The sequence below is a fragment of the Jaculus jaculus genome, chromosome 3 (genome assembly GCF_020740685.1).
Source record: "Jaculus jaculus isolate mJacJac1 chromosome 3, mJacJac1.mat.Y.cur, whole genome shotgun sequence".
NCBI classification, from domain to species: domain Eukaryota; kingdom Metazoa; phylum Chordata; class Mammalia; order Rodentia; family Dipodidae; genus Jaculus; species Jaculus jaculus.
In genome coordinates this window covers 83,671,096-83,698,989 of record NC_059104.1, presented here as the reverse complement: position 1 = coordinate 83,698,989, position 27,894 = coordinate 83,671,096, and the positions used below count along the sequence as shown (strand labels likewise).

Here is a 27,894-nt window from a genome sequence, read left to right as displayed (position 1 = left end):
CACTAAGTATTCAAGCTTGGCAAGTTACACTTACGCAAGTTAAACTATATATACAGAAAGTAAATGATAAATGCAGAATTAAGAATCCTGCTGTTATTTTTTTCCTTATAGCCTTCAAAATGGACAAACTTTCTGAGACAGTCCTATAATATTAAACATTAGGTAATCACAGGTGTTAGGAAACCTAACTATACAAACTGGTTTGAAATACGCCAGATGACTTTGTAGTGTTTTATACAATTCAGCTTGAATTTAAGGGCACAAGGCAACATTTGCCAAAAAAAAAAAAAAAAAAAAAAATTCCATCAATTGACCTAGAAATCAAATACAAATAGATATGAATACAGTCTCCAAAATTAGTGTTTTTAAGTGAACATTAACTATTTATTCAAAGTTATACAAGAAGCTGAAGGATTAAAGTCTTCTATGACATGAAATCATCTAATAGTTTGCTGTCTCAGCTGAATAGGAGAGAGGAGACAGGGTGAGCAGCTCCGCTGGGCAGCTAGACCTGAAAGAGTCTCAGCAGCAGCCTCCCCCAGCCTGCTGTCCCCTCCCCCTGCCCGTTGCCTGTGTGGGTTGCATTAGTGGCAGCATGCTGGAGGGCCGTTTTTTGAAATTAGATGTGGACATATTTAGTATGTAAACAAAGCATGTTGGTACCATCCTTTCCTTCCTCCCTGCCCCTTTTCTGAAGCAGGCTTCCTCATTGGGTATGCAGGTCAAGCCCATGGGGATTGTGTAGGGTCTCTGTGCAAAATGTCCCAAGTTGTGGCTCTAACAATCTTTCCACCCCCTTTTCCACAAAATTTTAAGAGCCATGCTGGGAGCATTTTAAGTCTGCTTCAGTGATGGGCACTTATTAGCATCTGGGATGTCTGGTTTGGTAGATGTTGAGTGTCCTCAGTACCTATCACCATCACCCGTGTGCTGATATCAGATTCACTAAGAAAGCAGCAAGAGTTCATTTCCCCAATTCCTCTGTGGTTTCAGCTAGGGCCAGGGTAGAGTTCACTGGGTCATTTATCTCATCAGGACCAGCTCCCATCTGAAAAAGAGAAGCAGATTCTCCAACAGAGAGTGAAGTCAGCACCAGTTAAATGGTATAACCAGTATTGATTTAAAGAGAATTTGAAGACTGTAGACCCTCTTATAGCCCAAAGTTAATAGGAGCTTGGCAGGGGAAAGCAGAATCATTGTCTGGACTTGATTCTGACTTGTTTCCCAGCTCCAGATATGGTTTCCTTTCCACTGAGCAGATCTGTTAGCCAACCCAAGGGCAGTTGGTTACCCACCATGGCTGTGTGCCACTATTGCACTTGTGTGAGCATCACGTAGGGTTGTTTGCTTCTGACTCACTTAGATTTTGAGTTGCTTGGACATATGTTGGCCACTTTACTCCTGTAGTTCACATAGCACCTTCTTGCACTAGTTAGGCTAATTGTCTTGGGACTGGCTGAAGGCCAATTTTAATGCCATTTGCCTCATTAATGTCAAAGACTCCTTGGAATTTTTTCATAGATTTCTTTTGCTGTGTTAATAAATGCCTCTTCTATGTTAGAAGCAGTGTTGGCAGAAGTTTCCATGAAGATAAGTCCATGTTCTCATGCAAAACTTTCACCTTCTTCTCTTTTCTAGATTCTAAATAATTTTTATTTCCAATAAGCATAATGACCGTATTGGAATTGGAATGCTGGAAGGCATCCTCTAAGCAGGTTGTCAAGTGGTTGAATGTGTATCTCCTTGTACTATCATACACTAGCAAGGCCCCAGCTGAACCTGTGTAATATGACCATGTGATATTGCAAAAGGACTCCTGCCCTGCTGTATCCTGTATCTGAAGTGTTATCTGTTTCCTGTCAATTGTTAGCATTTAACCACCAAATTATATACCAGTAGTGAGGTCATGCACTGGCTGAAACCTTTTGTCTATGAACTGCAGCAAAAGTCCAGGTTTACCAACACCTGTGTCCCCAGTGATGATGTACTTGAAGAGATATTCATAGACTATGGCCAGGGCCACTCTGCGCCAGGGCTCACTGCTCCTCCTCCCACTGCTCCTCCCCCTCCTCTTCCTTCTCCCCCAACCCCAGGGCCACTTGGCCGCCCAATGCCAGGCCAGGCCCTGTCCACCGCTGCCTTTCTGTCACCCGCCTATCGCTGATATTCTTAACAGAAAATTTATAAAAGGAAACAGATAGGAAAAATGTCCCTGCTGGAGAGATAGCTTAGTGGTTAAGGTGTTTGCGTGCAAAGCCAAAGGATTCTGGCTCAACTCTACAGGACCCACATAAGGCAGGTACGCAAAGAGGCATCTGCATGCATCTGCAGTTCCTTTGCAGTGGCTGGAGGCCCTAGCATGCCCCCCATTCTCTCTCTCTCATAAATAAATAAATAAATAAATAAATAAATAAATAAATAAATAAAATAATTATTTTTTTAATGTCCAGAACTGAAGCCACCTTTCATAAATGTAAACACTTTGCTGCACATACGTGGACAGACTGCCACTCAAGTGGGTAGGACATGGGCCTTGTCCAGTTTAACAGCTGGACATGCTTTGGAAATAATCTCTAAACAGTGATGACAATGGTTTACACAAATGGAGAAGTCACCCCTTCCATTATAGGGGCTCCCAAATTGATATATGGACGGACGCTCACCAGTGGCTGCTCACTGGCACAGCTAAATTGGGGCCTCCATCATCTCCACATGCTTCTCTCATTTTATAACTCTCTTCTGGAGAGGGAGGAGTGGACCCTATATTAACAATACATTAAGGCTTCCCAAGAACCGCACAGCAGCCATCTACTTATATTGCAATTTACATTTTATTGGTGAAACAGTGCCTCGTGTCTGAAGGAGTAGAAGCTTTGTGTGTGGCAACCAGCTGTTTAATGAGCTCTGACCCAGGGTGCAAAAAATGGTTAGGGAAAGAGTGGGAGAGGGATAAAAGAAGAAGAAAAAGGAGAACCAGGGAAATGAAGGAGATAAAATGAGAGAAAGGGTGAAGAAGGGAAGGAATCAAGGGAGAAGGAAGAAAGTAAAGGTACCTGGGCTCAAATTAACAAAGTATGTGTTGAAATTTTAACCCTATTCTAACTAAATTTGGAAACTTTAAAAGTCAAAGACTTCCAGCCTTGGCCTTTTCCATTTGTAATATGGAGATACTTATATTTACTTCACGGACATATTATGAAGGTTAACATTTGAAACATATCTTAAAATGTTATAAACTCTCCAGTAGGAGATCTATATCTATATCTATATCTATATCTATATCTATATCTATATCTATATCTATATCTATATCTGTATATGTATATGTATATATGTATATATGTATATATATGTATATATATATGCATATATATATGTATGTGTATGTATATATATATATGGCTTCAATATGAGAGTACTGTTGGCATTGCACTAATTAATTAATTTCCAGGAGAAATTGTACTGGAATTTAAACCCCTACATCCATAAATCTGAAATTAATATGAAATGGATGCTCTTACCTCTGGATGACATTTTCATATATTGATTTTATGCAGCCAGAAAGCTAAATTGAGGATGTTTCAATGAGGGTAATGATCCAATGAGGCCACTAGATGGCAGCAGAGTTCTTCCTGTGCTGCTTATTTCTAGGGATTGCTAATTAAAACTCAGCAAACTGACTTGAAATTTGCCTGCGTTACCTGCGCTACTGTCATGTCTCTTTGCAGACATTGCATAAGTTGTTTTGTTTGTCTTCCCTGGAGCTGGAACTCACCCATCATGGTAGAATCATGTAGCTAAGACAGGCAGAGTGATTGGAGACACACCAAGCTCCTGATGGGTACAGTCAGTTTCTTCACCTGCAAAATGGGAAAATCATAGTTGGGGGTGCTGATTGCATCTCTGGGGCGATGGTAACACTACCAAATTACAGTATGTTCAGATATGAAAGTTCCCAATATATGTACATACTAAATCTCCATAGGCTTGCATTTCATGATGGGGAAAGAGCTGGGTTCTGATCAGGGATGAGATATGTAAGTTAACTTGTTCAATGTGAGAATGGTCTGGAGCAGGCCTGTGAGAATGGGATTTGGAGCAAAAGGGAAATGACAAGTCTGGGGCCTCATGGTAGGCGGCTGGAGCCTGGGAACAGAATAGGAGGGAGAACTACTCCCAACTCAGATGGCCAGGAAAAGGAAGAAAAGGATTATCATAATGAATTTTTAATTTTTTTCAGATACAAGTGATAGAACTCAGGGCCTTGCATATGTTCTATGCTAAGCCACACCCCCAGCTCTGAATTGTTCATTATAGTGTGATATCACTGTCCTCAACCCCCAAACCTTCAGCAAAGTTTCTTGTACACCTTCCTATATTGCTAATGTTTTGGGTGTCATTTGCACAGGACAGAGAGAATTTGCAATGACAGGTTCAAATGACCGTACTAATATAGCAGAGGCAGACAGAAGTGGATTACACTATAGACTGTGAGATACAATTAATCTTGAGTCAAATTAAACATTGTAGTTTAAGATGATTTCAAAGAATAGAAAATTTAAAAGATTGCATGAAGCAAAAACATTCACATGCCTTTTCCCCCAAACCCTATCTTTTTGGCATTTGCCCAATATTTTCGCTAGAATTAACTCTATATCCATCAACACAATCTTCCATAGCTTTTTGTAAATGAGATATTTGAAGTAAATTCTTTCAAATTCTATCTTTGAGTTTAAATACCTGAATGTAAATTTTCAATAAATCAGAATACCCTCTTGAATTGCAGTACGGTTGCCAACATCAGTGAAATCTCCAAAGTTCTCTAACACCAGTTTTCTTCTGGGACAAAATCAGCCTACAGTCAGTTATTCTGTTTTCTACCTATATTCCTGTGGCAGTACTGAATCTGCAGAAATTCAATAGAATCCATGAGTGTTTGGATGGAACTGATGTTTTCAGAATACCAGTCACCCCCTTTCAAACACAGAAGATCCCTCATGTGTGGTTTATGTGGTTCTTTCTCATGAGCAGCACAGATTACTCATTTTTCACCCTACACACATTGATGATGTCAGAAAGACATCTCAACTGTGGATATATTGTACCCAGTGTCTCTTATTGTTGACATTGATTTATGTCACCTGGTCACATGGCCCAGAATCTCCAGGATGAAACACGACCTTGTTCCTGTGCAGCAATCAGCAATGTGTATGCAAAGTGTTAAAAGTCCAGGGCTGTCCTACACTTCATCAAAATAAATCCTAAAGACTTCCGGTTAAGATGGTGGCGTAGATACCATGCCAAAGCAGCCTAGGGAGAAAAAAGGAAAAAAAAAAAAATACACACTTTTAATAAAAAGTGAGGTGTATAGAAAATTGAAACAGCAGCGGAAAAGTAGGAGAGATCCAGAGCATCCAGAACCCACACAGGCCGGCAGAAGCTGCTCCAGTGGGGCGGGTGTGCGCCCCAGACCACAGGGGGTGGTGCTCCCCTTGAGCAGCACAAAAACCCAGGCAAGGGAATTTTCCACTCACACTCGAGCTCTCCACAAACTCAAGAAACGTGAAGGGAGACCAGCAGTGAACAGCGGAGTAACAGATCACAAGGAAGAAGAACACGTGGAACATGGGGCAAACTACAGCAGCATCAGCTCCTTCCTCTTCCCCACCACCAGTGCCCAGCCCTCAGAAACAGCACAGCAGTCCAGGGACCCGGCCACACCTACATAAACTGACAGAGCACCAAAGAGGGACCCAATCAAGAGTGCAGCTGAGACCAAAATCATCCCAAGAGGTACGTGGGATTACACCAGGTATACCCACCTAATAAACCTGGTACATAGGCCTGAACCAGAAGTGCTAACTGCACCTTCCATATCAGGATAAATTATATGTTAAATCAGATAAATGGTCAAATTTTCCATTCTTAAATAAGCTGTATTTTGGGCATTTTAATTGTTGCTTCTTGAATTATAGTGGCTTTGTTTACTCTTCTGTTTTACATTAGGGAAGGGTCTCATATGGTCACAAGCTGACTTGGAACCCTCTACAGACCAGAAATCTTAACTGCTTTGTTGTCAGAATTAAGGGAGTGGGTGAGGCACCATACAGCCTAAGGGACAGACAGAGGACCTGGTAGTCATAATACTGACTCTTGGATAAATACTCTGTGCTGCTTTGCACTGAAAGTGTATATTGTATAGTTAAATTTTAGAATCTGCCTAAATTTTGTTCCACTTAGCCTACTTGAATACTCACATAGCAGGCACACCCAACACCTAGAGTCACTTTTGTAGATACTCTGAGAGTTTTGGGAGCCACACCTAGCATCTTAAACTCCAACCCTGAAGATATATAACATCAGATTGATTAATATATCTCATAATACTCAGATAACTGGAAAATCCAATCATTAAATAATCCAAGATGCAAAAATATATACATTATAACACAAGAGACACCAAAAATCAAGACAATATTAATCCAACGAAAAGTATTAATGCATCAGAAATGACCATCAGTGAGAATGAGTTAGACAAATTGCCTGAGAAAGATTTCAAAAGAATGATTATAAATATGTTCAAAGTACTCAAGGAAGAAATCAAAGGAAACAAAGAAGACACAGGACACCAATTTAATGAAATAAAGAGTTCAATACTAGACATAAATAAAGAAATAAAAATAATAAAGAAAAGACAGTTAGGATTAATAGCAATAAAGAACACAGTTAATGAAATTAAAAACTCTATAGAAAATCTTACCAGTAGAATGGATGAAGGAGAGGACAGAATATCTAAGCTAGAAGACCAGGTGGCAGATCTAATACAGTCCAACAAAGAGAAAGGCAAACTAACAGAAAAGTATGAGTGGGAATTTCAAGATATTCAGGGCACTATGAGAAGATCAAATATAAAAATTCAGGGCATAGTAGAAGGAGAAGTATTTCACTCCAAAGGCATAGTTGGTGTCCTCAATAAAATCACAGAAGAAAGCTTTCCCCAAATTGGGAAAGAGGTGCCAATGCAGATACAGAAATCCTTTAGAACACCAGCCAGACAAAACCTGGAAAGAACCTCTCCTTACCATATTATACTCAAACTACCAAACATACAAACCAAAGACAAAATATTGAAAGCAGTCAGAGAGAAAAATCAAGTTACCTACAGAGGCAATTTTATCAGGATTACAGCAGATTACTCAACACAAAATTTAAAAGCCAGAAGGGCTTGGAATGATGTATTCCAAGTTCAGAAAGATAACAACTGTCAACCAAGGTTACTTTATCCTGCAAAGCTATCCATTCAAATAGATGGAGAAATAAGGACATTTCACAAAAAAAGGACTATTTGAAGACAAAACCAGCTCTACAGAAAATACTTGAAAGAATCCTCCATGCTGAAGAGAAAGAAAAGCACACAAATAAGGAACTGGGAATAAGCAAACAATACTCAAATAACACATGAGCACAAAGGTAAAACTGGAAGAACTGCAAAAAAATGGGAAAAATGAATACACACCTTTCAATAATATCTCTTAATTATCATGGCATCAAAGCACCAACCAAAAGACATAGTTTTGCAGACTGGGTTAAAAAGCAGGATCCTTCAATTTGTGGCCTCCAAGAAACCCACCTTTCTACGAAGGGTAGCCACTATCTTAGGATGAAAGGTTGGAAAACAGTGCTTCAAGCAAATGGGCCAAGAAAAAAAGCAGGGGTTGCTATCCTAATATCTGATAAGGTAGACTTCTGTCCAATATTAGTTAAGGAACATAAGGAAGGCCACTTTATATTGATTAAAGTCATCCTCCAACAGGAGGACATTACAATACTAAACATATATGCACCTAACATGGAGGCCCCCTAATACATCAAACAAATGCTATTAGAACTAAGGTCACAGATAACATCAAACACAGTGGTAGTGGGTGACTTCAACACCCCACTCTCATCAACTGACAGGTCATTCCAGGAAAAAGTAAAAAAAGAGGCATCTGGACTAAATGAGGTCATAGAAGGAATGGACCTAAGAGATATATACAGGACATTTCATTCAAACGCTACAGAATATACATTCTTTTCAGCAACACATGGAACATTCTCTAAAATCGACCATAACTTAGGACACAAAGCGAATCTTAACAAAGACAGGGAAATTGAAATAACCCCTCGCATTCTAACTGACCACAATGGAATCAAGCTAAAAATCAATAGCAAGGAAGGCAATAGAGCATACACAAAATCATGGAAACTAAATAATACATTACTAAATGATGAATGGGTCAATGAGGAAATCAAGAGAGAAATCAAAAAAATTATAGAGTCAAATGAAAATGAAAACACAGCATACCAAAATCTGTAGGACACAATGTAGGCAGTCCTAAGAGGTAAATTTATAGCTTTAAGTGCCTATATTAAGAAATTAGAAAGGTTGCAAGTAAATGACCTAATGCTTCACCTTAAAGCCTTGGAAAAAGAAGAACAAGGCAAACCCAAAAACAGCAGACAGGAAATAATAATAAAGATTAGGGCAGAAATTAATGAAATAGAAGCAAAAAAAAAAAAAAAAAAACAATCTAAAGAATCAATGAAACAAAGAGTTTGTTCTTTGAAAGGATCAACAAGATTGATAAACCCTTAGCAAATCTGACCAAAAGAAAGAGAAGCGACACAAATTAATAAAATTAACGATGAAAAAGGTAACATCACAACAGATGCCAGAGAAATTCAAAAAGTCATAGGGACATGGTATAAAAGTATATACTCAAAAAAGTATGAAAATCTGAAAGAAATGGATGATTTCCTTGATTTATATGACCTACCTAAATTAAATCAAGATGAGATTATTCACTTAAATAGACCTATAACAAGCACAGAGTTCTGAACAGTTATAAAAAATCTCCCAAATAAAAAAAGCCCAGATAGATTCACTGCTGAATTTTACCAGACCTTCAGGAAAGAACTAATGCCATTGCTTAAGCTTTTCCATAAAATAGAAAAAGAAGGAATTCTACCAAACTTTCTATGAAGCCAGCATTACCCTGATACCAAAACCAAACAATGATAGAACAAAAAAAGAAAATTACAGACCAATCTCCCTCATGAACATAGATGCAAAAATTCTCAACAAATTATTGGCAAACAGAATACAAGAATATATCAGAAAGATCATTCACCCTGACGAAGTAGGCTTTATCCCAGAGATGCAGGGATGGTTCAATATACGTAAATCAATAAATGTAATACATTATATAAATGGATTGAAGGACAAAAATCACATGATCATCTCATTAGACACAGAAAAAGCATTTGAGGGCTGGAGAGACGGCTTAGCGGTTAAGCGCTTGCCTGTGAAGCCTAAGGACCCCGGTTCGAGGCTCGGTTCCCCAGGTCCCACGTTAGCCAGATGCACAATGGTGCGCATGTGTCTGGAGTTCGTTTGCAGTGGCTGGAGGCCCTGGCGCGCCCATTCTCATTCTCTCTATATGTGCCTCTCTCTCTCTCTCTCTCTCTTTCTCTCTCTCTCTCTCTCTCTCTGTCGCTCTCAAATAAATAAAAAAAAATTTTTTAAATATAAATAATAGACTTCCGGTCAAGATGGTGACCGCCTAGCTGCACTACAAACAACAAGGGGACAAAAAGGCAAGTATTCAAGGAAAGTAGGAACTTTTTGAAGAGGGAGGGCACAGATTGGGGTAAAAGAGGGAAGCACACACCCCCGCGAACCACGCCCCACCACCCCGCCCGCCGCGAATCGCGGCATCGGGTGCGGCCGGGCTCCCCAGCGGCCCAGCGCCCCGTGTGCACCAAGCCCCACGCGCCCACACCCCCAGCGCGCCCCACGCTCCCTATCCACACGCGGCAGGCGCGGTCCGAGCGAACCGAGGCTTCCCGCGCCCCAGGCGCCCAGGCCTGCCCCGCGCCACAGCGCCCCCCGCGTGCCCCAGACCCCCAGCACGCCCGGGTGCCCAGGCGTTCCCCACACCCCTGTGCCCCCCAGACCCCTGCACCCCACGCCAACATGCCTCGAGGCCCCCCAGCGAGCCCAGCCCCTGCTTCCCCCCGCGCAGCCAATGCTCCCTACCCACACGTGGCAGGCGCGCTCCAAGCGCCCCGCAGCGTCCAGCGCCCAGGCGCCCAGGTGTGCCCAGCGCCCCCCCCGCGTGCCCCAAGACCCCCGTGCCACACCCCCGCGCTCCTCAAGCCCCCCCGGTGCACCCCACCCCCACCACGCATCCAGAGTGCCCCGCGGCGTCCCGCAGCATCCCACGCTCCATCTTACCTCAGCGTGCTCCACGCCACCTGCGTGACCCGCGACCCCCTTGACCCCTCCACCGCGCGACCTGCCCCTCCCCCCCCCACGAGTCCAGAGCATAACACCGTGTCCCGCAGTGCCTGCGCCCCCTGCGCCCACCCGAGCACCCCACGCTCCTAACCGCCTAACCTTCCCACGTGCCCTGTGCCCCCACTCCCACGCACCCCGGAGCATCCGTGCCGTGAGCACCATGTGCCCTGAAGCGCTCCCTGCCCCCCCCCGAGCCCCCATCCCACACACGCCTCGTCCCCCCGCCGCTGCGTGCCCAGGCGTGCCCAGCACCCCCTATGCCCCACCACATGCGTCCTTCGTCCAGGCGTGCCTCAGCGTACCATGCCCCCCCTTCATGCCCCGCGCCCCCCACGCGACCCCCTCGACCCCCCACCCGCAAGCCCTGCCCCCCTGAGCATCCAGAGCAACCCCGCAGCGTCCCTTGGTATCCCGCACTTGGTGTCCCCCACGCCCCCTCCCCCCACACGCACCCCCCACGTACCCTGTGCCCCTAGCCCCCCGCACCTCCCGCATGCTCCCCCACACCAACCTGCACACCCCGTGACTCCCCACGCGCCCCGCGCTCCCCATGCCCCCCGGGTGCCCTGCACCCCCCCGCACCCTGAACATCACCCTGCATGTGCACCGCCCCACACCAACAGCGCGCCCCTCGACCCCTGACTGATCAGAGCACCCCACGCACCCCGCCCCTCCAGGACACCACATCCCATACCCCCTGAACCCTGCCGCCTCCCTCACACTCCAGCCTGACTGCCCGGTGCCCCAGTGCACCCCGACCCCCCCCCCACCATGTGCCCCACTTGCTCCATACACACCATCGCACCCCACGCCCCCTTCTGCCCACCCGCCCACGCACCCTCCGCACATCCCACATGGCTGTGCTCTGATCGGGCACCCACCAGTCACGCCTGCCAGCCTGCTGCACTGAAGCTGAGACCTCACCTCGCCCTTGTTCTCTGATCCTGCGAGTAGACCAGCCATGTGGTGCTTGGTTCGCAGGCCTGTGTGGGCCACCCCTGCCGTGAATAGGTGGCTGCCAGATCCCCTGCTGCTGTGCTCACATCACTTGCCTCCGGACAGCTTCTGCTGTGTCCTGATTCCGTACCCACATCATCTGCCTCTGCACTACAATTGCATGTGCAGCGGGCCCAGCCCCACAGCAAGAGCCACATAAGTCCACACGGAGCCACTAGCGCCAGCGCAGGTGCCACCCCTACCTGTACATCGCCACCCATCCCCCACTCCCCTGAGGTGGAACAGCACAGACTGTTTACAGACCCCAGTGTACCCAGCCAGAATCTAGGCACCTTCAGGGCTTGCTACCTCAGTCCCCTTTCAAGCTCAAAGGCAGGCAGCTTAGGTGCATTACTGGGTGAAAATTCAGGCAACTTTGGTGCCTCTGTCAGGCTATAGGTAGGCGGCTTTGGCAAGAGTGAGCAAAAACCCAGGCTGCTTACAACTGCCCCAGGCTGCCTTGGATTTGCATTAAGCTAGATCCCAGGCTGCTCCACCCACCTACCTGCCCATACACTGACATGGGTAGACCACAGCGCAAAAGAAATAACACGAAAAATAAAATGGAAGAAAATCTAGACAGATCACCCAGTCCAACAAGGATCACAACTAACCAAAACATAGAAGAGTGTTTAGGATCAGAACATCAAGTGGAAGCAATGAACAATGCAACCCTGACCAAACTACTGCTAGAATTGACAGGAAAGCTACAAAGGATAGATAATCGTATGGATGCTACCATCACTAAGCTAGAGCAATATGATAAGACACTGGAAGGAATTCAAAGAGAGCTAAGAGAATTGAGGGAGAGTGAAAAAAAAGAGGACCTTAAAAATCAGCTGGCCACACTAAATGAAAACATAAAGAAATGCAAGGATGATTTCCAAGAATCATCAAGAAAATTAGAAAATGAGACAAAAAGGGAGCTGGACAAAGCGATGGAAGTGATATATAGGAAAGTAGTAGAAAATGCAAACTTAATTGAACAAGTCCAAAACTCACTAGAGGCTCTCAAGAATAGAGTCAGCGAAGTGGAAGATAGAAATTCTGATCTGGAAGACAGGATGGAAGAAACAGTTCGAGAGTCCAAAAATTTCAGTAAGTTCGAAAGTTCCTGTGAACAGAACATGAGAGAATTGTGGGATACACTTAAACGTCCTTAATATCAGAATCATCGGAATACCAGAAGGAGAAGAATTTCAGACCAAAGGCATGGAGAACTTATTTAACACAATAATTGAAGAAAACTTCCCCCGTCTCTTAAAAGAAAGGCCCATCAAGATTCAAGAAGCAAACAGAACTCCTAACCGACTAGACCAAGGCATATTATCATGAAGACTCTAAACACTGACACCAAGGAAAAAATCCTAAAAGCAGCTAGGGAAAAACAGCACACCACTTTCAAAGGAAACCCCATCAGAATTACTTCAGACTTCTCAATGGAAACCCTGAAAGGTAGAAGTGCCTGGAATGATACTCTCCAAACTCTAAGAAACTAGGGCTTCCAACCCCAACTACTCTACCTAGCAAAAGTCTCCCTTATAATAGATGGTGAAAGGAAAACTTTCCATGACAAAACTCAGCTTTCAATTATATGAACACAAAACCAAACCTACAGAAAGTACTCCAGGAAATTCTCCACAGAGAAGAAACAAATAACCAAACACAAATGCCTACAAGAAGCAGATCACAGCAACCAATCCCAGAGTACATAGAAAAAAAAAATTAAATTCCATGGAAATCCCAACACATCTCTACCAATACAACATGACAGGGATCAAATCAAATCTCACAGTCATCACCCTAAACATTAATGGCCTTAATTCACCCACCAAGAGACACAGGCTAACAGGGTGGATCAAAAAATTAGACCCCTCAATCTGCTGCCTTCAAGAAACCCACCTTACCACTAAAGACAGAAACCTCCTCAGGGTGAAAGGGTGGAAAACAATATTCCAAGCAAATGGGAATAAGAAACAAGCAGGTGTAGCTATATTAATATCAGATAAAGTTGACTTCAAACCAAAAACAATCAAAAAAGACAAAGAAGGCTACTTCCTACTTGTAAAGGGAACAATCCATCAAGAGGATATTACAATCATAAATCTGTATGCACCAAACACAGGGGCACCGCAGTTCATAACACAAAACCTACTTGAGAATAAAACAGAAATAACCACCAACACCATCATAGCTGGGGACTTTAACACACCATTATCAGTAATAGACAGATCATCCAAACAGAAGCTCAACAGGGAAGTAAGAGAGCTCAACAAAACCATAGAGCACTTAGACCTAACAGACATCTACAGAACTTTCCATCCCAAATCCACAGACTACACATTCTTCTCGGCAGCCTATGGAACATTCTCTAAAATACACCATATACTGAGTCACAAAGATAGCCTCCACATATTTAGGAAAATCGACATAATTCCCTGCATGATATCAGATCATAATGCTATATTCCTAGAAATCAACAACAAAAAAACCAACAAGAGCCCCAACGGCAACTGGAAACTGAATAGGACACTCTTAAACAATAAATGGATAGCGGATGAAATAAAAAATGAAATTGCAACATTCCTGGAATTGAATGACAATGGGAACACATCATACCAAAACTTGTGGGACACAATGAAGGCAGTCCTCAGGGGAAAATTCATAGCACTCAATGCCTTCATAAAAAGACAGAAAGATCCCAAATCACTAGCCTAACCATCCACCTAAAGGCATTGGAAAAACAAGAAAAATCCAACCCAAAGAGCTCCAGAAGGAAAGACATAATTAAAATCAGAGCAGAAATTAATGAATTGGAAAACAAGGAAACAATTAAGGCAATTGACAAAACAAAGAGCTGGTTCTTTGAAAAAATAAACAAGATTGACAAACCTCTGGCCAATTTGATCAAGCAAAAAAAGGAGAGACTCCAAATTAACAAAATTCAAAATGAAAAAGGAGAGATCACAACAGACATCAGTGAAATCGGCAGAATCATCAGGACTTGTTTCAAAAACCTCTACTCCACAAAACTGGAAAATGTGGAGGAGAAGGATAAATTCCTGGATGCATATCATCTACCAAAGCTAAACTCAGAGCAGATCAACCACCTCAATGAACCCAACACGCTCATGGAGATTGAAAAAGTAATAAAAAACCTCCCAAAAAAGAAGAGTCCAGGACCAGGTGGATTCCCAGCCGAATTTTATCAAACCTTCATGGAAGAACTCAAACCAATCTTCCTAAAACTGTGCCACACAATTGAAGAACAGGGAAACTACCCAACTCCTTCTATGAAGCTAGTATCACCCTAATCCCAAAACCAGGCAGAGATGCCACAAGAAAAGAAAACTATCGGCCTATTTCCCTAATGAACATAGACGCAAAGATCCTCAACAAAATTCTCGCAAACTGAATCCAACAACACATCAAAAGCATTATCCACCTTGACCAAGTGGGATTTATCCCAGGAACACAAGGGTGGTTCAACATATGAAAATCTGTCAATGTAATACACCACATAAACAAGCTTAAACATAAAAACCACATGATCATTTCGATAGATGCAGAAAAGGCCTTTGACAAGATACAACATCACTTCATGATCAAAACATTGGAGAGAATTGGCATGGCCGGTTCACATCTTAATATAATAAAGGCAATATACAAAGCTCCAAAGGCCCAAATAATACTTAATGGAGAGAGAATGGAGGAATTCCCATTGAGATCAGGAACAAGACAGAGATGTCCTCTCTCACCTCTGCTTTTCAATATAGTTCTGGAAGTCCTAGCCCAAGCAATAAGGCAGGAGAAGGAAATAAAAGGGATACAATTTGGAAAGGAGGAAGTTAAGTTAGCACTATTCGCTGATGACATGATTGTATATGTAAGAGACCCGAGAGACTCCATCCCAAAACTCCTGAAGGTGATTAACTCCTATAGCAAAGTAGCAGGATACAAAATCAATGCACAAAAATTGGAAGCATTTCTGTATGCAAATGACAAAGACACAGAAAAAGAAATAAATGACATAGTCCCATTTTGAATAGCAAAAAAAAAATAAAATACCTTGGAATAACGTTAACCAAGGAAGTAAAAAATCTATACAATGAAAATATAAAAACTCAAAAAAGAAGTTGAAGAGGACTTGAAACGATGGAAAGACCTCCCATTCTCTTGGATAGGCAGAATTAACATTGTTAAGATGACAATCCTACCAAAGGCAATATATAGATTTAACAAAATTCCAATTAAAATCCCTATAGTGTTCTTCACAGACATAGAAAAAAATGATCTCAAATTTCATATGGAAAGGCAGAAGGCCTCGCATATGCAAACATATCCTCAGCAAAAGAAATACCTCTGGTGGCATCACCATACCCGATATAAAGTTATACTACAAAGCCATAGTACTGGCATAAAAACAGGAGTATAGACCAATGGAATAGACTTGAGGACCCAGATTTTGGGCCAAGCAACTATAGCTACTTGATATTCAACAAATGCCCAAACAATATAGACTGGAAAAAAGATAGCATCTTCAACAAATGGTGCTGGACAAACTGGATAACCACATGCAGGAAACTAAAACTTGATCCACACATTTCACCATGCACAACACTCAAATCCAAATGGATCAAAGACCTCAACATAAGACCAGAAACTCGAAAACTAATGGAAGAAAATTTAGGAAGTACTTTCCATGATATAGGAATGGAAAAAGACTTCCTGAATAAAACCCCAGTGGCTCAAGTTCTTAAACAGTCACTCAATCATTGGGATCATATGAAGCTGAAGAGTTTCTTTACAGACAAGCATATAATAAGCAATGCCAATAGAATACCCACAGAATGGGAGAAAATATTTGCAGGTTATCCAACTGATAAAGGCCTTATCTCTAGAATTTACAAAGAACTCAAAAGTCTAAACAATAAGAAGACAAATACCCCACTCACAAAGTGGGGCACAGAGTTAAACAGGCAATTCCCAGAGGAAGAGATACAAATGGCAAACACACACCTAAGAAAATGTTCGTCATCCCTAATCATCAGAGAAATGCAAATTAAAACAACTATGAGATTCCACCTTACCCCAATAAGGATAGCCAACATCAAAAGGTCAAAGAAAATAAATGCTGGCGAGGATGTGGAGAAGCAGGGACACTCATTCACTGTTGGTGGGAATGCAGGATGGTACAACCACTTTGGAAAGCAATATGGAGACTCCTGAAAAAGCTGACTATAGAAATACCAACAGACCCAGTTATACCATTACTGGGCTTGTAACCTAAAACCTTCAAACCAAAAGCCAGAGAGATTTGCTCAACCATGTTTGTAGCAGCTCAATTCATAATAGCTAAAAGCTGGAATCAACCCAGATGTCCATCATTAGAAGAATGGATAACAAAGATGTGGTATATCTACACAATGGAATTCTATACAGCAGTAAGGAGAAACGACATAAATAATTTGAGGAAAAATGGTTGAACCTGGAACAGATCATTCTCAGCGAACTTACCCAATCACAGAAAAAAAATCGATGCATAGTCTCACTCATCTGCAACACCTAACCTGAATCGGCCCAAGATGCCTTACATACCCAGCAAGTACCTCATGGACTAGACAATAAGATGGATGGGAGGGCGGGGAGGGAATCAAAGGGTGGAAAACAGTAATCCGGACCCAAACGGCAATGGTACCATAAAATTCTACTTCCTAAAAGACAGACCAAATGGTGAACCTTCACTAGACCCTCACAGGAAACACCTGAACCACAAGACACTGGAGAGTGTAGGATCAAGACTGTCCTAAATCTCCTACATCTTCCCTCCCTCCCTCTCCCCCTCTCCCCTCTATCTCTCTCCTCTCTAACTCTTGTATATTAGTTATGTTTTTCCTCAATTTCTTAGTGGACACTGACCTGTAACCCCCACTTCCAGCTTGGGCCTACCATCCACAATGAGCTTTTGATCAGAGAAACCTACAAGGTTTCCCAAAACAATGACAGACTTCTGTCAGAATACTTGATGACTCACCAAAGGCCAGTGGTAAGACCCTATTGCTGAAGACTCCATACGCAGCTGACTCATAAAATGGAATGACAGGGAGACAGTCAGCGTGTCTAGTGCCAGAAGGTGCTACATAGGCGACTGGGGGAAATGACCAAGATCTGTCCAAGCAACACATTTTCTAACCTAATTAACAACAAATAACCGGATGTGATGCCCTCACAATTTCAATAGTGGTACACAGCCATGGTGAGGAATCAATTGCTCTTGATTTGGCTAACTGATCCACTCAGTGGTACTAGACCCTTAGCTGTAGCTGGGAAACAAGTCAGAACCATACCCAAACACAAGCCCACTCTACAATATCAAGCTACCATCAATCACAGGGTATAAGAGGGCCTACACCTATCAAACTGTCTATCAAAAAAGTAAGTGTTATCTCAATTTTCCGGCTGCTAACTTAACTCTCCATTGGAGAATCTGCTTCTCTTTTCCAGATAGATGCAGATCCTAAGAAGAGAGCTGCCCCAAAATACCTCAAAAGGGGCCCATCTGAAACTAAGGACAACTGGCGAAATAAGCAAGGGTGATGTTTTCCTGTGAACCGGATACCAGCACAAAAGGGAAGGAGATCAACACAGAGAAAAATCAACTCCTACTCAATCAGAGAGCCAAAGCCTCAGAGGCCCCCAACACCTCAGCACTGAAGCAGACCAAAATGAACCCAACATTGCTCAGGGAAATCTTGCGGAAGAGGGGGTGGAAAGAATGTCAGAGTTACATGTTGGGTCATGATTTGCAAAGACATTTATCATACTAATAACTGGGGGCTAACTCCACAATGCACGACCCATTTTCATTAACAAGGAGGGTCTAATGGGAAGGGGTAGATCACAGATGAGCCTAAATAATGGTACCAAACTGCCTGCATTTACTGAAAACTAATAAATTAAATTTAAAAAAAAATTTTGAAATCTGTATTATGTGAATATTAAATAAAATGATAAAATAAGAAACTAAAAAGAAAAAAAAATAAATAAATAATAAAAAAAAGAAAAAGCATTTGACAAAATCCAACATCCCTTCATGATAAAAGTCCTACAGAGACTGGGAATAGAAGGAACATATCTCAATATAATAGAGGCTATTTATGACAAGCCACCATATTACTAAATGGGGAAAAACTGGAAGCTTTTCCACTAAAATCAGAAACAAGATAAGGGTGTCCACTGTCCCCACTTTTACTTTATATAGTACTGGAAATCTTAGCCATAACAATAAGGCAAGAGACACACATAAAAGGGATACAATTAATCCTGAGCTCCGCCATCCATCCCTTATGTCTTCAATATCTACTGCACATTTCTTATTTTCATAACCCTTCCTTACCCTGACTGTTGAAGCTGGTTTCCACATCCAGCTCATAGAAATGGTCAGTATCCAATATTATCCTGTCTTTATCTATCATCTATCTATCTATCTATCTATCTATCTATCTATCTATCTATCTATGCATCATCTATGTATCTATCTACCTACCTACCTACCTATCTGTCTATCATTTTATCTACTTATCATCTATTTTCTCTCATTTATGTTCTGTGTGGACTTAGAAATCTCTGTTTCCAAAGGTTTGTGTTCCAGCTTATGTATTGTTTGTGCAAATGCTTTTTAGATTTATGCAAATCCCACTGCTTGAGTGATTGTGTAATTTCCTGTGCTACTGAGGTATTGTTCAGGAAGTCTTTTCCTACTCCTATGTAATGGTGAGTCCCCTCTATTTTTTCTTCCAGTCGTTTAAGAGTTTCAGATCTTAAACTGAGTTCTTCAATCCATTTGTAGCTGATTTCTGTGCATAGTGAGAAGAGTGGATCCAGTTTTATTTTTCTACATGTGGTTATCCAAAGTGTCCAGCACCATTTGTTGAAGATACTCTCTTTTCTCCAGTGAATATTGTTGGTTCCTTTGTCAAAGATCAAGTAGCTATAGTTAATGAACCTAAGATATGAGATTTCAAAATTCTCTTCCATTAGTCTATATGTCTGTTTTCATGACAGTACCACACTGTTTTTGTTACTATGGCTTTGTAGTATAGCTTTTTTTTTTAAATTTTATTTATTAATTTGAGAGAGAGAAAGAGGCAGACAGAAAGAAAGAGAAAATGGGCATGCCAGAGCCTTAGCCAAGGCAAACAAACTCCAAACAAGTGTGTGTAGTATAGCTTTTGATTGGGTATGGTGATACCTCCAGAGGTGTTTCTTTTGCTGAGGACTTTTTTGGATATCTGAGACCTTCTGCCATTCCATACAAATTTGTGATTAGTTTACCTGGTTACTGTACTTCATAACTGTGATGCTCCTATTCCAAATTGTAGCCAATGGGAGCATTTGCAGACTAGATATCATGCTCTTGTGAATCTCTTTCCTTGTGTTTATAAGTAGCCTCTTACTTTCTGGCACAGAAAGGCTTTCCCAGATCATCTCATACCTACCCCATTAGCTATTGCTCTGAGGATCTCTGTCTTCACACTTCTGATGGAAAGATGTGAAAATGTTTATACATATATGGTGACATAGATGTATGCCTATTCAGCTACATGCATGCATATGCACATATACATATGTACATGATCACATAAACATACAGCTTAGAGACAATAGATTTTGACAGTTCTAGTTTCTATCTTTCCCTATAGGATTGCTTCTCCTTTTGGGGATGGAGGTATTATATTTGAATTAAAATATAGGAGCAAAGGTTGCCTACTCTCTCAAATCTAGAGAATGCATGGCCAATTTGTCAACAAACAAGAAAGCTATAATAGTAAAAGCAGAAAGCTACAAGAAGTAGTCAAAGTGACAAATGAATAGGAAAATTAACATTAATGGTTTTACTCTTTTTATGCAATATGCACACAAAACATTTTCAGCACTATTTTAAATATTTGGACATAAGAGAACAAACTTTAGGTCTCATTTTTTAAGGAACACTTAAACAGTGTGAAACATGGAGCAAAAAAATAATAATAAAAATGTGTAATAGACGTTTTATGTGAAATGCTACATTAAAAAATCACAGCAAGAAAGTAACTGTAGGTGTGTCTGATTGGCAGGTGGTTGTGTTTGCTACTTTTCTCACTGCTGTGACAAAATACCTGAAAAAAAAAAAAAAAAAAAAAACCTTAAGGAAGGAAGGATTTACTTTGCCTCATTTTACGGGAACAGTCCATCACAGTGGAGAAGGTGTAGTGGCAGGAGCTTGAGCCAGCTGCCAACACAACATCCTTAGTCAGGAAGCACAGAGATAAAAGCACCCACGTTTATCTCTTTTTCTCCTTTTTACTAGTGTGCATAACCCCCACCTCACTCCTGGCCATGGAAGGATGCCACCCACATTCAGGGTAGATCTTTCTACCTCAATTAAATTATCCTACTCAAGAAAATCCTTCATACATTGACCCAGAGGTTTGTTTCCCTTGCAATTCTGAGACCTATCAAATTGACAAGATTAATCATCACAGTGGATTTCACCACTTTATAGAGGACTTTCTGATAAGTTCATGTTTACAGAATGGCTGTGAAATAAGGGAAGGCGCATCTGTGTTATCCAAGAAAGGAATCCCAGGCACACGATAAGCAGGTGTCAACTGGTTCTTGAAGCAACAATAAGTGGGCAGGTGTGGTACTGCAACTGGAGTCCAGTGAGTGAATGCCGAGTAATGAAAGGTGAGATGGAGGAGATACCATTGGGTCAAATCTTTTAGGGCTTCCCATGGCTACATTAGGATTTCATTCTTATTTTTATAAATGGAAAGCCACCATAAAATTTAGAATGTGCATGTGCCATGATATGCCTATAGTTTCAAAGTAGTTAGTCCAGCTGTCCCTTGCATATGATTTTGAAAGAGGGAAGGAGCAGACGCAAAGAATAAAGCTATCTATGTCCCAGACTGCTGAATGCTAAAGAGAACTTCCTTAGCCCCTGAATTTCAAGTTCCTGTCACAACTCTCACTGTGGCCCCTAAAATTCTGTATCCATCTAGTGCCCATGCAACTCTGCTATGGTTTTATAAAAGTGCCCCTTAAATAGTCTGTGTGGATCTTGTTCCTCATGGCTAATAGCTCCTGTCTAAGACAGAGAAGAATGCCAAATCAGCATTACAGATGGTGATCAGTGGGTTGTATGGGTCAAGGAGACATTAACCAGGTATGAAATGGACATCAGTTTCCAGGGTAAATATACAGGAAGAGAGTTGTAGCTCAGAGAAAATGAGACAGAGTTTTCTTTCAGATATGAGGGTGAGCTTTCTGCAGAAATGATAGCATACGTGCATACTATCACATTGCCAGTGAGGCTGTGGGCCCCTCTAGGACAAGAAAGTGTCAACAGGAAACTGAAGAATGACTATGTTGCAGGGAAAAAGAAGAGAAGCAAGCACAGACTAAGGAGGGTACTTAGGAAAGAGGTAAGTCCAGTGAGAGAGAAGGACAAGGTAGCAAAGGAATGGATTTCCAAAACACTCCAAAACACACATTCAAATGCCTCATATTTCAAAGGGCACATCTTACCATACTCCTTTTCTCAAGCTGTCACTTGAGAGTTCTTTTGTGCCCTGCCAGCCTTAGCAGAGTTGTGTTCATACACTGACCCATCAATGAAATGATCCCATTTGAATCATTATCCATAAGACCATGGACAGGTCATTCTGTGAATCTCTAAAATGTTACTTCACTGAGCTGGATTTTAAAAACTTGAGCCATAGAAAAATATGAATAATTTTAATAGTATCCTTTGTTACAAATAAAAAATGATAGAAGGTACAATTGATATGTATTTGCCTAATTGAGCTTAACTGTAGTAGTCTTCAAATAACCTCTGCCCCCTTGGATATCTCCCTGGGATAACTTGTCTGTGTATGCTACAAGGGTCTACCAATATGGTTCTTCTACAAAACATATAAGTCTTCCTCCAAATGTAAGGCCCTCCAGCTGCCTCATATAGCTCTAGTACAGCTTAGCTGTTCAGAGTCTTGTCTTCCAACACCCCCCTTTTCTTTGATCTTGTCTGACTAGGGCCTTAGTAGTAGGCTTTTTATGTGTCCAAGGTAAGTCATGAAATCTCTTTAGGCCTTGTTATTCTTTTTCCATATACTAAGAATATTATTAAACTGGCACTTGGTAGTCAGCTTGACTATTTCTTCTCTCCCTCACCATAGTCAGTTTGTGTTTACAGTGGGCCTCAATTACCCTGAGTCCTGCCTCTGCCCTTGATGAAATTGTCCATAGCCTCTGTTCCATTGCCTCCTACACATCTCTGTGAGAAGTTGGTGGACATACTCCATCAGATCTTGGAATTTTGAGGAAATACCCAACACACATTTGAATCCTCTGTTTTAAGTAAGTTTTAAGCCCAAATGGTGCTCCACAAAGGTACTGAACCAAAGCTAGTCCAAAAGATCACTGACTGTCTAGTCTGAAGGGTCTTGGATCTTCTAATTTTAAATGCAAGGTCATTTACATACCTCTTTCTTATTTAGGTGAACAAAGGAGCCTGGAATGGATGGAAATTTGTTTTGGCAGCTAACCTTTATGTTTCATCACACAGCACTTTTATGAGAAGGTGGTGAGATATTATTTTTGTTTTTTATAAAGAGAAAGGAATGAAATAAGCAAAAAGAGTTTAAAATGTATTCCTTAGGGACTTTCATAATGAACACTTGTCTTCCCTGGTATTGGGGCCTAGGGACTTTGTAAGTGCAAGCAGTGAGTGAAGGAATGATGTGGCTGGCTTTGTGGTTTACAGTAGGAGGTGTGGTGTTCATGACTTATATATGGAGAACTTTTAATATCTCAGAAAATTTTGCTCATGTACACCCTTTAAAAGGCAACTGCAGGGACATGTGGAGTTTTAAAACCATTTCTCTTTAGCAGAGATGGTGCTAAATATCGTCTGACCAAGGGAGTGCATATATTCTATGTGTGAGCTGGAAAGGCCTTGCCAAGACAATTTCTATGTACAGTAATGCCATATTTTAGTGAATTGTTTTTGAGTTTTAAGTCAAAAACAGCCCAGTGGCTACTATCCATCACTTCTAAAGCTAGCAGCAAAGACATCCTTGGCAAGGCTTATGCTTTCTGAGCCAAACCACCAACAACTACCCTTTCACACAAAGCTTCCTAGCCTAATTTATACTCTGCTAACCACAAGGGCAACACCCTCCATCACTGTGCTGCAAGGAGGCCATCTTGAGGAGAGTAGGTACCTCTGTCAGAAGCCTAAGAAACCAGTTTTAAAGCATAGACAATAATTAGTGGAACTCGGTGTGTGAGTTGTGATAGAGAGGTGAAGAAGGGTTCAAAATGGTCCAGAAATGGGTTATCTCTGTCAGAACAAGTGGGGACTATATGTGAGGATTTTATTAGGGTGGTTTTGTACAATAATTTATTGATATATTTTTGAAAAATACTTTATGTATTTTCAAGAAGAGAGAAAAAGGGAGCATCAGGGCCTCTTGCCACTATAACAAACTCCAAATGCATGTACCACTGTGTGCATCTGGCTTTGTGTGGGTACTGGGGAATTGAACCCAGGTTGTTATGCTTTTCAGGCAAGTACCTCAGCCATTGAGCCATCTCTCCGTCCCCTGTTAATCCCATTAAGGATATAGAATATGGGCTGGAGAGATGGCTTAGTGGTTAAGTGCTTGCCTGTGAAGCCTAAGCACCCACATTAGCCAGATGCACAAGGGGGCACAAGCATCTGAAGTTTGTTTACAATGGCTAGAAGCCTTGGCACTCATTCTCTGTCTCTCTCTCTCTCTCTCTCTCTCTCTCTCTCTCTCTTTCTCCCTCTTTCTCTCTCTGTCACTCTCAAATAAATAAATAAAAATAAACAAAAAATTTAAAACAAAGGATACAGACTAATAATAGTTGAATCCATCTCTTCTCCCACCTTATTACTTTATGTATTTCATACATATTTATTTATTTATCTATTTATTACATTATAAATTATGTTATAATTATATACTAGTTTTTCCTGTTGGGCTTCTGGGGCATGCATGATCATTCATCTACCTATATCTCTGCTATAGTATCTTGAATAGTGATTATTAGATTTTCTTCTGTAATCATGTGTTTAGTTTAATTAACATTATTACTAAAACAAAGGTATTGTAATTGCACCTGGAAATCCTTCCTGGCATGGATTCCCTAGTTTGTCTAGTTGTGCCATACCACTGCTGAGGAGTGGCTCACTCTCTGGCACCCTCCCCAGCTATGTCTGCACCCATTAATTCTTCCCACCTACCTTGTTGCACTATGCTATTGATAGTTTGCTCCCCTCCTTGACATACTCCTAATCCACCCATACCCCCAAGTCCTTCCCACCATCTTAGTTGCACTACACCACTGTAGATGAGTCCCCTACTTTCTGGCACCCTCTGAATCCCATCCACTATTACCAGATATTCTCCTGCAAGACACAGCCCTCTACCACATTCTGATAGTAAACCCACATAAAGTCTCCATGTGCCACTCCCACACCCATCCCAATCTAACTTGTGGAACTGTGAACCTTCCTGTGCAAGCTCCTCCCCTTCTGCCAACATGCACACCACATGTACGCCCTCCACTCCCAAGTTCTAAGTGTCCTTCCTTGGACATTGATGACACCTTGTGTGAGCCTTGGCATTCTTGACAAAAAGAATTATCTCTAGATGGGAAAATCCCAACTCAAAACAAGTAGCACAAATAAACCAAGGCAATATATACCCTGGTCAACAACTCATTAGAAGGTACCCCATCCCTGGCACTGAATTTTTTCTAGTAATGATCTATGGATTATGGTTGTTCCATTGTCCAAAATAGTAGGTTTCCATATGACTTATTGATATCATCTTAGATTTTGATCAGCCCTTCCCCCACCTTTCCTTTACACAATCTCTTCCCTGACTTCACATAGGCATTTTCACCCCCATTAAATTGTTCTTCTACTTACATATATACAATCCCATCCTATTAGGTCCCTCCACCCCCTTCCTCCCTTTCTATTCCCTTTATATCACCTTTCTAGCTTACTGGCCTCTGCTACTGAGTTTTAGTCCAACTCACATATAAGTCCAATCATTTGTAGCTAGGATGCACATGAGAGAGAACATGCGACATTCGGCTTTCTGGGCCTGCGATACCTACCTAAGAATAATCCTTGCCAGATCCATCCATTTTCCTGCAAATTTCATAATTTCATTTTTCTTTACTGCTAAGTAGAACTCCATTGTATAAATGTACCACATCTTCATTATCCATTCATCAGTTGAGAGACATATAGGTTGGTTCCATTTCCTAAATATTTTGAATAGAGCAGCAATAAACATGGTTGAGCAAGTATCTCTAAGGTAGTGAGATGAGTCCTTAGGATATATGCCTAGGAGTGGTATAGCTAGGTAATAGGGTAAATCTAGGTTTAGCTTTCTCAAGAACTTCCACACTGATTTCCACAATGGCTGCATCAGACTGCATCCCCACCAACAGTGTAGAAGGGTTCCTCTTTCTTCCACATCCTTGCCAGCATTTTTGACCATTTGTTTTCATGATGGTAGCTAATCTGAGTAAAATGGAATCTCAAAGTACTTTTAATTTGCATTTCCCTAATGGCTAGGGATGTAGAACTTTTTTTTTCAGTGTTTATATGCCATCTGCATTTCTTTCTTTGAGAACTCTCTATTTAATTCTGTAGCCACTTTGTTTCTTTTTTTAAAGGTAGGGTCTCACTCTAGCCCAGGCTGTCCTTGAATATACTATGTAGACTCTGGGTTGCCTCAAATTCATGGCAATACTCCTACCTCTGCCTCCCAAGTTCTGAAATTAATGGTATGCACCACCATGCCTGGCTTCATATCTTATTTTTAATTGGGTTGTTTGATTACTTATAATTTACTTTTTTGAGTTATTTGTATACCCTGGATATTAATCCTCTTTCAGATGAATAGCTGACAAAAAATTTCTCCCATTCTGTCAGTTGCCTCTTTTCTCTATTCACAGTGTCCTTTATTGTACAAAAGCTTTGTAATTTCTTGAGGTCCCAGTAGTTGATCAGTGGTTTTATTCCCTGAGCTATTGGGGTTGTATTCTGAAAGTCTTTGCCAATACCAATAGGTTGAAGGATTTCCATTACTTTTTCCTCTAGCAGTTTGAAAATTCCAGTTCTGATATAAAGGTCTTTGTTCCATTTGGACTTAAATTCTTGTGCATAGAAAGAGATAAGGATCTATTTTCATCCTTCTACAGATACATATCTAGTTTGCCCAGCACTATTTACTAAAGAGGCTTTCTTTTCTTCAATGCATATATTTTGGCATTTTTGTCAAAGACCAGGTGGCTGTAGCTACCTGGACTTACATTTGGGTCCTCCATTCTATTGATCTACATGTCTGTTTTTGTGCCAGTATCATGCTACTTCTGTTTCTATGGCTCTGTAAGATAGGTAAAAATCAGGTATGGTGAAATCACTAGCCTTATTTTTGTTGGTCAAAATTGTTTTAGGTATTTGAGGTTTTCTGTACTTCCAAATAAATCTTAGGATGTTATGAGCATGTAAGGACCAGCATATGGTCCAGGGACAGTTTAGATAAATAAGTTTGTTTTTCTTGGTGTGTGAGAGTAAAAATGCAAAGTCAAACTTTGTAAGCAAAAACTAAGAGTAAGCTGAGTACAATGACATAGTAAGAGATTAGCAGAAGGTGTGTGTGGAACCCTAGATAAGTAGTGGAAAATACAAAAACCCCAGCTGCTCAGCAGCCGTTGTCCCAGTCCTCCCAACACTATGACTGACTGAACGGCTGCTCAGCAGTCCGGACTGAGACCTCCGCGAGACGCATCACCGATCTGAATTCATCTGCCCGACACGCTGTCCGAATGACTGAGACTCGCCTTGAAACACCACGAACCGAGAGAAAAGTCAGAGCACAGACCCGTGTCACCAGGTTGTAAAATGTCAGAAATCTCGCAGACCAAGTCTCGCATTGAGACCGAGTCTCGCAATACTGCATCCCAAGTCTCGCGATATCAGGTTGTATACATGTTAGACTCGTTAGAAATATTCTTGTGTTAGTAGTGATGAATATAATTTGGTATTATATTAGCTATAATATTAGTTGTGATAGTTTGGACTTGCTTGTGTGTGACTTTCATCCCAGTAAACTCCTTTGCGAGTACACCAGTGTCTGAGTATTATTGACCTTCATGGGCGGAATCCTCTCAACCAATCATCTTTGAGAGTGCTCGCAACATAGGATATTTTTATTTCCATTAAGAGTGACATTGGAGTTTTGATGGGATGCATTAAATGTGTAGAGTGCTTTTGACAAGATTGCCATTTTTACAATATTTACACTCCCAATCCAAGAAAAAGGGATGTCTTTGCATTTTTTAGTGTCTTCTGGAATTTCTGTCTTGAGTGCTTTAAAGTTTTCATTGTAGCGATCCTTCACTTCCTTGATTAGCTTTATTCCAAGGTACCTTAATTTTTTTGATGCAATTGTGAATGGGAATGA

At 41.4% G+C, this 27,894-nt stretch overlaps 1 pseudogene; it reads right to left on the bottom strand.

Annotated features, from left to right (window-relative positions):
* Positions 1-522: 522 nt before the first annotated feature.
* Positions 523-3,716, bottom strand: LOC101602438 (annotated as a pseudogene).
* Between the last annotated feature and the right edge of the window lie 24,178 nt (positions 3,717-27,894).